Source organism: Ochlerotatus camptorhynchus, unplaced genomic scaffold (assembly GCF_037179485.1).
Source record: "Ochlerotatus camptorhynchus isolate MF236.1 unplaced genomic scaffold, CSIRO-AGI_Acam_v1.1 ptg000367l, whole genome shotgun sequence".
Taxonomy (NCBI): Eukaryota; Metazoa; Arthropoda; class Insecta; order Diptera; family Culicidae; genus Ochlerotatus; species Ochlerotatus camptorhynchus.
Window position 1 is genome coordinate 4,371,681 of NW_027040855.1, and position 15,335 is coordinate 4,387,015.

Below are 15,335 nucleotides of genomic sequence, written 5' to 3' on the forward strand. Positions count from 1 at the left end.
TACACCGGTGCTACACTGCCGTACACCGAAATATTTTAGGGTGTAGATATAGGATGCACCTTTGTTTACAAACAAATGATGTTGAGCTGTCAAAGACTCGCACTTATTCCTGCTTACACTACACCAGTGCTACACCGCAAAAACGAAAACGACATTAGAAAAACAAAATAGATAAATTTTAAGGTTCCTACAAGAATAAAACCGATTAAAAAGAAGCGCAGGATCCGCAGGTCCCTCAGAGGTGAGATTGTATTCGGAGCTCACCAGTCTAGAAAGAAACCATTACCGATGGAATGAAGCCAATGCTGATCTTGAAGAGGTTTCGTTCTATGCCGTTATGTTGCCATTCAGCACAGGATGTGGGAATCACCGCTTTGCACATTAAACTGCGTGCTACCAGTGGTAACCACTCCAAGACTCCTAGACCAAGCGCCCAATGGCTCAAATCCACGCTTGGTGCCCATTCATTTTATTTAACGTCGGTCTCTGTTCCGCAATATAGAGCAAATCACCGACGGACATCGATCGCCATCCATTGATGGCAATCGAATGTGCAGGAAGGCAGCTTCCGCACCTGCATAGGATATCGCACGCATTCAACACACATGGCCCGGGACCTACGGGTTTACTTCCTTTCCGAAGGAAGACGTGACCAGAGATTTTTATGCCTCAGAAAAATCCCACTGACCTCGGCTGTGATTGAACCCAGAACCATTGTGGGATGAGAAAGCAGTCACGTTTACCACTACACCACTGGCGCCAGCACGCTTCGTGCCCATCTACCCCAATCCCAACGAATTAGACTCGCCGATAGTGAGTTCTCTATGCTCATCGTCTGTATGGCGTGCCGCTTATACTTCACCAGACATAATTATTATTACTTTTTTGGGTTACAAAACTTAAAGACACTGACTGTTATTAACTGAATTGAAATAAAGGCAAATTAATTTTAAGTTTATTCATGGTCTCTCCCTTCCATTACTTTCCATTCCAAAGCTTGCTGCATCTTCTGGCTTTGGGTTATTTACCTAGTTAATTCTTGTAAAAACTAAATTATTTGCTGTTCAGCCTAGGGAAACATTACTTTTGTACTATCTTGCATATGATACCGGGTAAGTCTGGCTAGAACATTCCTTAGATGGGAAATATTCGGTAACATTTTTTCCAGCAAACCAGCTTAAATAGATTTTGATAAACAAATTTATTTTTTTCGTCCATCTAATTTGATTAGTATTCAATATTGAATCTAAGGGAAATTATATTTACTGAAACTCTCATTATGAAATCCTATAAATTAATTAATAAAATGATTACTTTATTTCACAACCAGCATGATTACATTGTACCCATTATCAACAGAGTATTTTCAGGTGAAATCTGCCAGAAAAATCTGGCCCGACTCTTTCCGATCTGAATGAAACTTTATACTACAGCTATATGAGATTTCCACAATCCCGAGACCATTTTGACTAATTTTAGAGAAGGGCGTATGTGTTTTCACATATGAATTTTTCAAAAAATACTAACTCTAAAACCTTTTTTGTACCAAAATAATTGTGTCTTAGAAGAAGTGGATTGGACTGTAAAAAATATATACACTAATACAATGTTAAATGTTTTCAAGAATAAAAATATAAAATGTGAATTTCTCTTCATTCCAACGTAAAATTTGTTTAATATTTTCTGATATGACCTTATATCATAAGACAATTTATAAAGGTAAATCCAAGTGGAGCAAATTAAAATTAAAAAGTTCATACAAGAAAAACTTCATGAATTCATCAAATTTGATTAATTAGAATGAATGAGAATATCACAATAATTGAATACGATTCTTTAGGTCATAACATATCAAAATGATCTTGGTGACCAGATACAACAAAAGGATGAAAGGCAAGTGTTTGACTCATAAAACCTGTCAATTTCGCTACCAGAGTGTTACAATAAGCGATTTTATGATTCGTGAGCGTTCACTCAGAGTGAGCGCTCGCGAGTCGTAAAATCGCTGATTGTGACTATCTGAAAGCAAATTTGACAGGTTCAATGTGTCAAATACTTGCCTTTCAACCTCTTCTTGTATCTAACAAGTACAAAATATGATTATAACATCTAATGATTTCAAAATTCAGAAAATCATGTTTTTATAGCAAGTGAGTGGAAGCAAGCCTGGAGCTAATACTAGATAGTGGGAACAGATTAGCGTGAGCGTCATGTCTATTGATAAGCACTTTTGCATCATTTGACTGATTTTGAGCTACACATATAGCTACACACCAAAAAATTATGAATTTTAATGTTGATGTAAATACCCATGCATGCTAAAATTGAAGCATGTAAACTTCATTTTTGAGGAAACTAGCAACATGCAAGAAATATTGCTTAGAAAGATGGATGGCTGCATACAATATTTAGAATATTTCATTAAATGTCTTAAAAATTTACACGATCTGTATTGTGAATTTGTATGATATGTGACGCTCCATTTATGTGCATCATAGTGACAGAAATTTACACTACTTTTTCGAACTGTGAGACCTTTTCTGCGTGGCGATTGGGGGAGATGACTATCTGTCACTCTGTGGTGACGTGATTGTCCGTGCCAATCAAATAAAAAATTCACGTCACCATAATGTCACCAGAGTCACCTCATCTCACTCACTGCGCAGAATAGGCCTGAGTAATTCGCGCATCACGTTTCCTTACGTTCAGGTTCGTCACTTTCTATTGAAGTCTCCAGTTCCACCTCACTCAAATAAGCTTAAGTATGTACATATGTGCCTCCATCGGCTATCGCATTTCAATGGAGGCGCAGGGTACCTGTTCGAATAAGTGTGTGGTCATTTATAAGTGTGTTTTCCCGATCTGTTCATTCACTTACCATACAGCTACTGCCGTTATATGCATAACTGTCCCATGTTCTATGCAATCATTATTGGTCGTGGGAAACTTACGCGCATTACGGCAGAGCAGTGAATGACCAATTTGGATTGATTAACACTCCGAATACGGTGGGTAAAAACTTTACGCCGGCTACGAAGCCTCCGAAAAACGTGTAACGGCAAGTTTGCAATGGCACAACTTAGCCATTTCTTAATGAATTTCAAAAATTGTGGTACCTTTAGAATTCCTAGGGTTTCTAGATGATTTTGATTGCAGAAAACTTGAAAATAGAGTCGTCTACTTTTTTAAAAAGCGAAAAGAGTTGTTACACGTTTTTTTGAAAGGTGTGTTTGTAGGGTTTTGCAAGTGGCGCAAGATCTGTAATTTAGATTAATGGGCACAAATGTTCACAATTAGCCAGAATACAGTCATGGTTCTTATATATGGATCCTGGAGACAACGGAACGGTCCTTGAAAAATCCGGAACATCCGTAAAAATGGTCAATCCATAATCCTGATCCTAGAGCTCTGCGGTTTTTTTGAAAACATTAGGAACTGTGATATAAACAAATATTTGGGGTCGTGACATAAACATGTCCCTGGATGGCCATGGGACCGTCCTCCGGAAGATCCGGAACATCCGTAAAAGTGGACAATCCATGAATCTGATCCTAGAGCTCTGTGTATTTTTTTAACATTAGGATCTGTGATATAAGAATGAATTTGGGTCATGGACCAAGATGGCCATCGGACCGTCCAGCGGAAGATCCGGAACATCCGTGAAAGTTGTAAATCCACGATCCTGATCCTAGAGCTCCGCGTTTTTTTTTTATAAACATTAGGAACTGTGATGATAGAAAGAATTTGGGCTTGTGACATAAACATGAACCTGGATGTCCATAGGACCGTCCTCCGGAGGATCCAGAACATCCGCGAAAGTGGTCAAGCAATGAAAATGATCCTAGAGATCCGCAGTTTTTGAAAAAAACACTAAGAACTGAGATGATAGAATGAATTTAGGGTCGTGACATAAACATGGACCTTTATGGGTATGGGACCGTCCTCCGAAAGATCCGGAACATCCGTGAAAGTGGAAATTCTCGAAACTGATCCGAGAGCTCCGTGGTTTTCGTGAAAACGTTAGGAACTGCGATATTAGAATGAATTTGGGATCGTGGCATAAACATGAACCCAGATGGCCATCGGAACGTCCTCCGGAAGATCCGAAAATTCCGTAAAAGTGGTCATTGTATGAAACTGACCCTAGAGCTCCACGGTTTTTTCGAAATCACTTGGAACTGTCATATATAAATTAATTTGCGGTCGTGACATAAACATGTACCTAGAAGGTTATGGGACCATCCTCCGCAAGATCTAGAACATCTTTAAAAATGGTCAATCTTTGAAACTGATCCTAAAGTTCTACGGATTTTTCGAAAGCATGTGGAACTGCGATATAAGAAAGAATTCAGGGTCATGACAGAAAACACGTACCGGAGACGAACCAGCCCAGGGCTGAAAGTCTCCATAATAAAGTTAAAAAACACGGACCTGGATGGCCATAGGACCGTCCTCCGGAAGATACGGAACATCCGTAAAAGTGATCCAGAGGTTTCTTATATCACAGTGTTTAAAAAAGAACTTCAGAGCTCTAGGATCAGTTTCACAGTATGATAAATTTACGGATGTTGCGGATCTTTTGGAGGACAGTCTCATAGCCATCCGGATCCATGTTTATGTCACGACCCTAAATTCTATCCAGTTCCAAGAGTTTTCGAAAAAAAACCACGGTTTTTTCACAGTTTCATCGATGATCCACTTCTTCTGGAGGACGTTCCAATAGCCATCCAGATTCATTTTCACGAATCTTCCGGAGGACTGTCCAATGGTCATTCGGTTCCATGTTTATGTTAAGACTCCAAATTCATTCTAATATCACAGTTCCACGGTTTTTCGTTCTTGGATCAATTTTATGGCTTGCAATCGGGCTAAGGCCTTGTTGTCCTCTGCTGTCCGAAGAAGTCGTCTCCACTCTACTCGATCCATGGCCAGACTTTGCCAGCCTCGTAGTCTGCGAAGGGTCCGCAGGTCACCTTCTACTTGGTCGATCCACCTTGCCCGGTGCGCGCCTCTTCTTCTTGTTCCTGTTGGGGCGCTTTAGAGAACCATTTTCATTGCGTCGTCGTGCGACATTCTTACGACATGCCCAGCCTACCGTAGTCGCCCAATTTTTGCAATGTGAACGATGGATGGTTCTCCAAACAGCTGGTGCTTGTCCTCCACGAGCATAGTCACGGGCTCGTGGCAGTAGATGACCACCGCTCTAATCAGCGTCTTTTAGACAGTCAACATCGTGCGGCGGCGAATTTAATTCGACCGGAGCGTCCTGTGGAGTCCAAAGTAGGCACGATTCCCTGCCATAATCCGTCTTTGAATTTCTCTGCTGGTATCATTTTCGGCGGTCACCAGTGAGCCCAAATACACGAACTCATCGACCACCTCGATTTCATCACCGTCAAGCTGAACTCGGGGTGGAAGGCTAACATTGTCTTCCCTAGAACCTCTTCCTTTCATGTATTTTGTGTTTAATGCGTTGATGGCAAGTCCAATCCACCTAGCTTCAGCCTTCAGTCTGATGTAGTTCCGTGCCATGATGTCGATGTCATCGGTGAAGCCAAGAAGCTGTCTTGATACTCGTGTCTATCCCAACTCTTCTGATCACACCTTCTAACGCGATGTTGAATAGCAGACACGAAAGTCCCTCACCTTACCGTAACCCCCTTTGAGATTCAAAGGGACTCGAGAGTGTCCCCGATACTCGAACAACACACATCACTCGATCCATCGTTGCCTTGACCAATCGCGTCAGTTTATCTGGAAATCCGTACTCGTGCATAAACTGCCATAGCTGATCACGATCGATTGTGTCGTATGCGGATTTGAAATCGATGAACAAATGATGTGTAAGGAAGTTGTATTTGTAGCATTTCTGCAGAACCTGCCGAATCGCGAATATGAACCCATGAATTCCTGCTGGTATTGCCCAAGTAATCTCTTGCAAATGGTGACAGGCGGCGGCGAATAATTTGGGAGAGTACCTTGTAAGCGGTGCTCAGCAGTGTGATCGCGCGGTATTTTCAGCAATCCAACTTGTCGCCCTTTTTGTAGATTGGGCATACAACACCTTGCTTCACTCCTCCGGTAATATCCCCTCCTCCCAAATCTTGGCAATTACCCAGTGCAGCGCTCTAGCCATTGCTTCACCACCGTATTTTAATAGCTCACTTGGTTGTTGATCTACACCAGTTGCTTTGTTGTTCTTCAGTCGACCGATCTCCTCCTCAACTTCTTGAAGATCAGGGGCCAGTAGCCTGTCGTCTCCACGGGAAAAAATCCGATCTCCGAAATGAGATAAATGACTCATGATTTCATGAACACAGCGTATTTTCATGTTATGAAAATACACCATGAATAATATTCATGATATCATGAGCAACTTTTGCGTAACGCAGCAAACATTCCCAAAATCATGAATCATCCGAGTTGAAATCATGAGCTAAATTCATGGGTTTAACTTTTAACCAAAAAATGTAAAAAGAATAAAATAAAACAACAGACTGGATTCGAACCAAGAACCTTGAGATCACTATACCCATACTTTGACCACTAGACTATCAGTACTTGTATAAGATGGAAGGCAAAAGGCGAATAAGAGATGCCTATGTAGTTCGGTTTATGAACACGGGTTGCCAAGTACGTGTAACGCTTTTAGCGGTCTTGATTCCTCTGCATTATGAAATCATGAATTTCCATCCCGAAATCATGAATCATTGTTACGATTTCATGGGATGGCAAGTTTTTTCATTTCATGATTTTTTATTCATGAAAATGGAATCGGATTTGTTTCCGTGTCCTCCATGCTTCCACCTCTCAATTTTATGGAGTGACCATTTTACGGATGTTGTTGATCTTCCGGACGACGGTCCCATGGCTATCTAGGTACATGTTTAGGTCACGATCACAAATTCATTCTTATATCACAGTTCCTAATGTTTTTGGAAAAAAAAACTGCGGAGCTCTAGGATCAGTTTCGAGAATTTTCCACTTTCACGGATGTTCCGGATCTTCCAGAGGACGGTGTCATGGCCATCAAGGTCCATGTATAGGTCACGACCTCAAATTCATTCTATCATCTCAGTTCTTAGTGTTTTTTTTTTCAAAAACTGCGGAATTTTCGGATCTTCCGGAGGACGTTCCGATGGCCATCTGGGTCCATGTTTATGTCACGATCCCAAAACCATTCTAATATCACAATTCCTAACGTTTTCAAGAAAACCACGGAGCTCTAGGATCAGTTTCGTTAATTTTCCACTTTCACGGATGTTCCGGATCTTTCGGAGACGGTCCAATGGACATCCAGGTTCATGTTTATATCACAAGCCTAAATTCTTTCTATCATCAAAGTTCTTAATTTTTTCAAGAAAACCACGGAGCTCTAGGATCAGGATCGTTGATTTACCACTTTTACGGATGTTCCGGATCTTCCGGAGGACGGTCCTATGGACATCCAGGTTCATGTTTATGTCACAAGCCCAAATTATTTCTATCATCACAGTTCCTAATGTTTTCAAGATTTCATTTTTATATCACTAATGTAAAAAAAAAACACGGAGCTCTAGGATCAGATTCATTGTCCACTTTTACGGATGTTCCGGATCTTCCGGAGGACGGTCCTATGGCCATCCAGGTATATGTTTATGTCACGACCCCAAATATTTGTTTATATCACAGTTCCTAATGTTTTCAAAAAAACCGCAGAGCTCTAGGATCAGGATCATGGATTGACCATTTTTACGGATGTTCCGGATTTTTCGAGGACCGTTCCGTTGTCTCCAGGATCCATATATAAGAACCATGGCTGCATTCTGGCTAATTGTGAACATTTGTGCCCATTAATCTAAATTACAGATCTTGCGCCACTTGCAAAACCCTACAAACACACCTTTCAAAAAAACGTGTAACAACTCGTTTCGCTTTTTAAAAAAGTAGACGACTCTATTTTCAAGTTTTTTACAATCAAAATCATCTAGAAACCCTAGGAATTCTAAAGGTACCACAATTTTTGAAATTCATTAAGAAATGGCTAAGTTGTGCCATTGCAAACATGCCGTTACACGTTTTTCGGAGGCATCGTGTTCGGAGTGTTAACCTACCGGTACATTTGATAAGCATCAATTATGGACTAATTCTATTGAAAACCGTGTTCGAAGTCGTATCTCGCTGAGAGCTGCACACTTCGTAATAACTACGCAAAAATTGATGTAAATTTAAGTGCTCTGAGACTAACATATACGAGCGTCAATTTCGACATAAAATCGAGTCACAATAGACGCGAAATTCAGTTCAATCATACGTACTTTTCATCGAGTAACTAACTTTTCAGTCTCGGAGCACTTAATTTTACATGACATGTTTGTTTACGTCTTCATCCTTTATGTCAAAGATGGATTCCATCACGTGTAAAATTAGGTATTTCTAAGTGTAATTTTAAACGTGACGGAATCCATTCTTGACGTAAAGGATGAGACGTAAACAAACATTACATGTAAAGTTAAGTGCTTCCAGACTGAATCATAAGTTTGATTGAGCTGAATTTTACGTATGTTATGACTCAATTTTATTTCGAGTTTGACGCTCGTATATGTCATTCCCAGAGCACCTAAATTTACATGTTTTATTCTAAGTGTGTGTCAAATAAACAAAACCTTCACATTAGGACACACACTTAGAAAAATTCATGTAATTTTAGGTGCTCTGAGAGTGACATATACGAGCGTCAATTTTGGCATAAATTTCAGTCATAACAGACCCCAAATATAGCTCAATCAAACGTACTTTTCGTCGAGCAACGAACTTTTCAGTTTCGGAGCACTTAATGCACTAATTAGATGACATGTTTGTTTACGTCTCATCTTTTATGTCAAAGATGGGTTCTGTCACGTTTAAAATTAGTTATTTCTAAGTGTGCATGGAATCCACAACATGTCGCATTTTGTGGATCATTTGACTTAGGTGGGTGGTGCCGTCTACCCGAGCAAAGCTGAAGATCAAATTGAAATCAAAATTTGCTGTTATGATGTAACTTATTTTAAATACTCCAGTTGATCTCATTTTGGTTGACTTAACGGTTAACACAGCAAAAATGAGAGCACAATGTTACACTGTTGAATCAAACGGAAAATTAATCCTGCTATCAATTAAATCAATTTGATTACTGATTTTGCATTCACGTTGTTTAACTGAATACTGGCCTGGTGTAAATGGTTAGCATCCATGCTTCTCACGCTGAAAGACTCGACGAAGAGAACGTTTTATTGAATTGATTTTCTCATTTCTTTTAACTGATTCTTATGTCAAGAGGGCCGCATACATGTGTCAGTCTCAGGGAACCGAAATTTACACGAATTTTTCGTAGTGTGTAGTTTATGGTTAACAATAAGCACATAGGGTTGGTGAGCCAGTAGCGGAGGAACTAAGGCAACTTATTTATTTAAAAATAAATATACGATGGACATACAATTATTATACGTCAATCTTTAAACCTGTCAACATCTATTTTGCTTGAAAAATATTACATTGTAATAAAATTGCATACATTTTTAGAAACCTCGTCCTACTTTAACTGTCATAACCCCAAGCCATCAAAACTTCCTCAAAGTACCAAGGCTGCAAAATGCGTGTCGATTCATGATTGACATGGCTGGTTATCAACAATCCAATGATCGTTATAATTCAGCCACCATTCGAAAGCTATGGCTATCTACTTTTATTCAGAACAGGTAAATGACCCGAAAATGACATGACTCGCAAATTTGGTTGCCCAATTTTAAGTTTGAGTCACTATTTAAAAGGTATGAATATCTACTTTTAAACGAAATAGACAGGGATTCGATTGGACCTGTGGTTGGCTAGTCGGGACGGAAGAACCCGTGAGAGTTGGCTTTGCGGAAATTCGGATTCGCCGGGAAAATGGTCAATTCCTGAAAGTAGACCTACCCAACTAACATTTTCAGCTTTATAAGCCAACTTTCCAGCGTTGTGCTGTAAAGTGGCTGAAAAAAACTGCAAATACAGCTACAAGCGTAAGCTAGCAAAATAGTTTTGGAAAGCGTTTACTCAACTTTTTCACAACCATTATTAAATTTGTCAGTTGCACTGAATAACAACAGCCAATAAAGGCTAATGTCACTTTTATACACATACTAATCAACTTTCAACTTGTAGCTGCAAAACAAAGCTAATAAAGTGAATATGTTACTCATTTGATGGCTTCTACACAACCAATCACTCTTGCTGAATAACATAAACATCAAAAGTTTTTTTTCAGCAACTAAACAACCTGTACTCAGTTAATTAACTGTATTAGCGCTACTTTGAAAGCATTTTTATAGTTAACTTGGTTTATTTTTAGACGTGTGCAGTTTTACAGCTTTTACTTTGCTCTTTTATAAAGCTGAAGTAACTAGTCGAGAAAGGTGAGTCGTGTGCACTATTATAAAGCCTTTACTCATTGATAGATAGTTGTCTCATCACAAACCATTTGGCGCTGTAATCGGTATCTATACATTCCGAAGAGTAAAGGGGGTCTGCTCAAAACCAACCAGGCAGCTCAGCTCTTCTCTTAAGCTGGGTTTATACAGGGCAAGTCAATTGATCAAGTCAGTTGAATTCAACTGACTTGAATGCGAATTGAACGTGTAAACTATGCCATTCAACTGACTTGATCAACTCACTTGAATTGAAAAAAGTTGAACCAGGCTCAACTTTTCAACTGAGTTGATAATTTGACTTGCTTAGTCGAAACCCAGCTTTATAATAGACAATCTCTAGTTTAACCTAACAACACGACGAAATCAGTTACCGTTTCCGCTTTCCAAGTAGAAGATCGTGAGTTCAATTCCCAGCTCAACCCTTTTTATTTGTGTTCTACGCTTAATTAATTTAAATCGAAATCATCAATTGCATCACTCAAGATAACGAGTTCATTTATCTTGTTTAAAAAATAAACCAGCATCCTTTCCTTGGAATTTGAAGAAGTGAAGAGGTAACATTGGTCTTACGTTAAACAACGATGAATGAAATAATCAATTCCATATGACCTTGAAGGGGATGGCAGATGGCAAGGAAAGTGGCTGGTGATCGGAAGATACTTCCCAAGTAACCAAAAGTTCTGATAAAAGGCTATTTATGGCTTAAGCACCTTGGTTGAAGGTGGTCTATAGAATTCTAAGCAGCCTCATTTTTAAGTCGTTATAAGAACTTGAAAGTTCCGGTACCATAATTGAAGAGCATTCTAAGCAGCCTCTGGCGGAACTAGAACGGAACTTTTAGAAAATAAATTAAAAAAGGTTTTTGTCCTCTACACCAACAATTCTATATTTAGTTCGCACTTTTATGAAAGTTATTCCTAAAGGCAGGTATTAATGTGTATTGATTTATCAGCATTAGTAGTAGTAATGGAGCTGTCGGAAGAACTAAACCCAGTCCTTCTGCGTGAGAGTCTCAGCACGAACCACTACGTCATCTGAAATATATTAAAGTGAGCTGTTGTCCCGCCTATTGTTGGAGTTTTCTGAGCCAGCTGACTGACTTGAATACGAAACACAACACCTTGATGAATTTAAATTGGTGTTTGCCCGCATGGTATTCCATCACACTTGTGGCGCAGTGGTTAGCAATCGTAGATCACATGCCGAATACACGGGTTCGAGTCCAGGAAATTACTTTTTAATTTATTTTTTATTTTTGGATAGAATGTTGCATAAATATAAGAATTATGATTTATTCGGGCCACTGATTATTTCATATTTACGTACATTATATTTTGTTACAAAAAAAGGTTTGTGCGGATTGCTTCACACAGCAAAAAAATAATTTTGATATCACATCAAAGTGGATGCACTACAATCATGTCGAAAATTTCATGTAATTTTTATGACCACATAAATAAACAAATGCAGTAAAAGCAGCGTAATGTCAGTTCATGCATTGTATTAATGATAATTTTGTCCTTTTTAGCAAGTAATATTACACCATATTTTCGACATGATTGTAGTGCATACACTTTGACGTGATATCAAAATTATTTTTTGCTGTGCATGTGGCTTGAAAGTTCTGTCGGAAATTTATTTGAACTTTATGGAACTTGAAAGTTCTGTCGGAACTTTATTTGAACTTTATGAAACTAGAAAGTTCTGTCGGAACTTTATTTGAACTTTATGGAACTTGGAAGTGTTGAATGCGGAACTTTTGGTTACTTGGGTTGGTTCGAATCCCATGCAGCGACGACGTGTGTATGTATTTAATAAATTTTCTTAACATCTGCCATCCAAATGATGGCAAAAGATGAAATAATGAAAACAATCCTATACACGCTAACTTGAAAGTACCCATTAATGGTTGAAAAAGACCCATTTTGAAGAAAAGTGGCTTAACTCATTAAATGAGTAAATTTTTTACCCACACGGGAAAAAATCCGATTCCATTTTCATGAATAAAAAATCATGAAATGAAAAAACTTGCCATCCCATGAAATCGTAACAATGATTCATGATTTCGTCATGGAAATTCATGATTTCATAATGCAGTGGAATCAAGACCGCTACAAGCGTTCGAATCCAGTCTGATGCTTTATTTTATTCTTTTTGCATTTTTTGGTTAAAAGTTAAACCCATGAATTTAGCTCATGATTTCAACTCGGATGATTCATGATTTTAGGAATATTTGCTGCGTTACGCAAAAGTTGCTCATGATATCATGAATATTATTCATGGTGTATTTTCATAACATGAAAATACGCTGTGTTCATGAAATCATGAGTCATTTTTCTCATTTCGGAGATCGGATTTTTTCCCGTGCATTAATGAGTATCTGTTACCCATTAATGAGTAATTGTTAATCATTAATGGGTAACAGATACTCATTAATGGGTAAAATTGTTTAATCATTAATGAGTTAAGCCACTTTTCTTCAAAATGGGTCTTTTTTTACTCATTAATTAGTACTTTCAAGTTAGCGTGTAGAGAAACAACCAACCCCCTGCAATGCGATCCAGTTCTTGAATCTGCTGACATCATCAGCAGCGCTGGTGATCCATAACATATAACAAAGCTTAAGTTCCAATCATTTAAAATTAAATGCGGCAAGGTGGCAATAAATGTAATGCCTTCAAAACCATTCTTACTTTCCCGCAATGGACAATTAAAAAATGATTTCGTTGTTTTCGAGTTGACGAGCACAATTTGCGTAAATCATGCTTTCCTATAACGTTATCTAGGGGGGGGACTCTATCTACGACGCAGAAAAAATTGTATTTTGCTGTGGCTAGCTGCACGCACGCTGAGTAGATAGAAGGAAGATTTATGTCGATTTGAAGGTTTCCTGCAAAAAGATGAAGCGCGATGCAAGTAGATGCGAGAAATGAAAGATGATTTTTCGAAGATTGATTCGCTAGTGTGAGATTTTTTGAGTATCTAGAATTGAGATTTAGATGTGTCGCCCCTCTCGGTTGAATAATCGTTTCATAAATCTATAATAAACGTTACTTCACATGAGAATCACGTATTTATACAAAAATCACTGTTTAAAGTAGCAATGATGTCTAATGAACGCTGAATAATAAAAAAAAATGATCGAATAAGCTTTATTACAACTCATGTAAGCCGAATAAAAACTTCTCTACATACCTTATACAACACCAAGTAATTCAATGTTGTGGTTGAACAAATTCTCCAGATTTGTGTGCATAAAGCCTCAAACAGAATTATTAAGCGTGCAGTTGAGTAAAATCGTCAAGAGGTCGTTTCTTCATCAGGCGATTGTTTGTTGGGATTTCAAGAAATTAATGGAATGAAAGATGTTGATACGGTTTTTGTTTTGTTTGGATTTTGTAAAGCCACAATTCTAAATTTAATGTAGATATATTTGGGTAAAAGACACTCACTTAAGTTCTTTCTTATAATGGTATACACTCATAATTGCTAAGTGGTGCGTTTTGCTTGCGGATTAACTACATACCAATATTATTTAGATTTAGATAAAATCCTAAGATAAACGTTCATTTTTATTATGCATGGGTAGGGTAATGTAAAATACTAAAATTAAACAATATGGGCACTCTTTTTTCGACAGTGAAAATCAAATGTCTTTGCATTAGCAACGATACTGACATAGAGGTAACTCTAAGACCAGAAGGTCCCGAAGAAACGTGCTCAACCTTTTGGCTCAGCTCTGGTATTATCTTCGGTCCCAAGCTAATCGATGCACCCCTCGAAACAAAAGAAATTCCACGAACCCCTCATTTTATCTGTCAAACTTTCATAGCGAATCAAAACAAACATAGTGTAGTACTAGTTTCGACTAGAATGGGGTACATTAATCGATTTACTTGGGACCAATAGGCTAGCCAAGTAGTGATCCAATTTAAAATCGTTTGTTTCCACCGGTTGGTACTAAGATAATCTCTAGCGTTCAGAATCATAAGGGCCTAACTGCGATGATCGATTCTCTCCATCGATTTTCTCTTTTGTTAATAACTCTGCTGGATTAACATTTCTCGGTGCGTCTGATTTTGCTTTTGCTTGCTAATAATTTCTGAAAAATTGGTTCACTGAACTGTGATAATGGGGGCCTCCCTTAGCTCAGTCGATAAAGGCGTAGCTACAAAGTAAGACCAACAGTCAATACGAAACTAACAATTTTAAATTGGCTCACTACTTGACTAGCCTATTGGTCCCAAGCAAACTATTAACGTATCCCATTCTAGTCGAAATTATAGTACTACGCAATGTTTGTTTTGATTTGCTATGAAAGTTTGACAGATAAAATGAGGGGTTATTGGTTTTTCCTACACACTAATCGAGTCAGTACGGTTTTACCGAGTTTTTGAATTGCGGAACTGTTCGGTAAAAGTTTAAAAATCTGTGGACAAATTATTTATGAGAAAATTTGTTCTGAACTTGTACATTCTTAGTTCTGTTAACCCCATTTAATGATAGAAAATAAAATTGGTCGATTTAATTGATTCCTTATGGATAACGGTCATTTGAATTTTTACCGATTTTTTCAGTAATTCAAAAACCCAGTAAAAAAATACTGACACCTGTAAAAAAATCTTAGTGTGTATGTTTCGAGGGGTGAATCGATTAGCTTGGGACCGAAGAGAGTACCAGAGCTGAGCCAAAAAGCTGAGCACGTTATTTCGGGACCTTCTAGTCTTAGAGTTACCTCTATGGTAAGACCATAGAGGTAACTCTAAGACTAGAAGGTCCCGAAATAACTTGTTCAACTTTTTGCCTCAGCTCTGGTACTATCTTCGGTCCCAAGCTAATCGATTCACCCCTCGAAACATAGGAAAATTTACGAACCCCTCATTTTATCTGTCAAACTTTTATAGC